The sequence below is a fragment of the Atta colombica genome, unplaced genomic scaffold, assembly GCF_001594045.1.
Source record: "Atta colombica isolate Treedump-2 unplaced genomic scaffold, Acol1.0 scaffold111, whole genome shotgun sequence".
In the NCBI taxonomy this organism is placed as follows: Eukaryota; Metazoa; Arthropoda; class Insecta; order Hymenoptera; family Formicidae; genus Atta; species Atta colombica.
In genome coordinates this window covers 1,862,297-1,864,550 of record NW_017259197.1, presented here as the reverse complement: position 1 = coordinate 1,864,550, position 2,254 = coordinate 1,862,297, and the positions used below count along the sequence as shown (strand labels likewise).

Here is a 2,254-nt window from a genome sequence, read left to right as displayed (position 1 = left end):
AATATAACATAGAATTTCTTTGATATCATATTTTAATTATTTTATTTTGATTCTCTTATTCATTTAAATGTATATAATTAACAAATACATTAAAATAATTTCAATATAAAATGACAATGTTGATTTTATATTATTTAAAAAATACAATTTTAATTTTAAACTTATTTTAGTTTTGCAAATATTCTTTTGTATATATGTTATCTGAAAATTTAAGAACACGTAGTACAAAAATTTAAAATGTCAATCTAAAAATTTCAAATGTTATAACAATGCTTACATACAACAAAGAATAATGATTATCTGAACAATAAATAATAAGTCCAACTACTAACATACTTAATAATTCTCACGTCGGAATGAACACATGAGGCAGTTATTTAACATAGTAAACAAGAATAATTACGCGAGGATAACCATCTTATCAAGCAATTCTATTTCTGAATTAAATAGATAATTAAGTCATGTAAAAAACAATATCTTTTAAAATACAAATTTTTCATTGAAATAAACAATTCTATTTTTCCATAATTTTGTATAATTTATTCTGCTACTAATTTTGATTTTTATATTAATAATTAAGAATTAGTTATAAAAGATAACAATTTTAATCTTTTTATAGTTTGACAAATAAGTCAAATTATAAAAACAAAATGCATATACTATCATATTAAACAAATTTTACAAAAAGAGAACAGCACATGATTGAAATTTACAAGATAATAATATTGAAAAAATGTAAAATGTAATAAATCAAACAAGCATTATTTTAGAATAATAGAATAAAATATGACTGATTGGTAGCTTTTATTTTTTTTCTTCTTATGAATTTCTGTTATGGAACAAAGCACTATGATTTATGATTATATTATCCAGTTATCTTAAGATTTGTTTTTGTTTTTCATTCTTATTTTAATCTCACAGTAGAATAATATCTTTCTACTAAAAAGAAATTCTCTATATTATACTTAGGACCCGAGAATTAAACCTGGATCTTTTTTGATAGGTGCTTGATAGACTGCTCTATTATTAAGCTATCCAACGCCCCAGTATACCGGAATACTGAAGGGGTAAATCGTGCTCTGATGCGGCGCGACTCTTGAAAACAGGGTGAAGAACGTAGGAATCGAATACACCGGCTGTTCACCCTTCCGCATGCTTTTCGGACCTCGTGCAACGAGATTAAACGGCCCTTCTGTACACCACGGCGTGGCACGTTACTTACGCAACGTTATGTGCGCGCCGTTGAAGGGGAGAAAGAGGGAGAACGGGCGAGATAGAGAAGCGAAATGGTGACTGAAACGGAGGGACAGAGGAAGAGACAGAGACGCGCGAGTTACATAGAGAAACGATAAAACGAATATGAGAGACGAGGCTCGAGAAAAATATAGAAAGAGAAAAGGAAAGACTTCACGCATACACACACGTAGAAGACACACCGTGGCCGAAGGATCTACAAAGTACAACGCGTGGGACAAACAGAAGTGCGTTCAACAAAGAGGCTCGCCGAAATCATTATGTCTTTTCTTTTTTAACATCGTGATTTTCCTTCATTCATATTATCTTCCAAACTGCCTTTTAAACGTAACTTAAAAATAACTTTGAATGCAAGTTTAGTTGTTCAGCAAAGTCAAAGTGTTCAAGTATACACGTATTCAATTCCTTTTTTGTCATAACAGTGACGGTCGACGATCTGAGAATATATATCGAAGGTTAACAAGAATCATTTTTTTTAGAATGGATGTACTCCTTTTTTATTTCCCTTTCTCAATTTCAATACTTTTAATTTAAACTTTAATAAACTGTTTAAATTAATTCGTACAAATATTATTAATTTTTTTGAAACTCATCAATATCAACGAATGTATCTACGATTTTTAAGTTATAAATAATAGAAAATAAAAAGTTTTTAATGTAATAAGTATTATTTAAATTAAGAATTAAACTTTTTAAAATTTTTAATTAAAGTTTAATTAATTACTTCTTAAATTAGCGTAATTAAGTGTTGCACAGAATATAAAATATATAGTATCGAAAAAGGCAATGAATGAGTTTACGACTTAAAGTAAGTAAAAGTAATAGAATAAATTGTTTTCGTACAAGGTCTCGTTTTCGAAAAAAAAAACTTTGAAAGTTAATCAAATACATATGCACTTGATTTATATTTAACGTAATAGTATGTAACGTGATAACAAACGTACTGTATAGTTTTTTTGCTGGTTATATAAAGTTGTATTCTATGAATTTAATTAGAATA

General features: G+C 27.7%; 1 protein-coding gene across 3 annotated transcripts in view; it reads right to left on the bottom strand.

The window, feature by feature from the left end:
- LOC108693914 (TGF-beta receptor type-1) overlaps positions 1–2,254 on the bottom strand; it is a 33,484-nt gene that overhangs the window by 30,507 nt on the left and 723 nt on the right. The gene's annotated exons all lie outside the window — the stretch shown is intronic.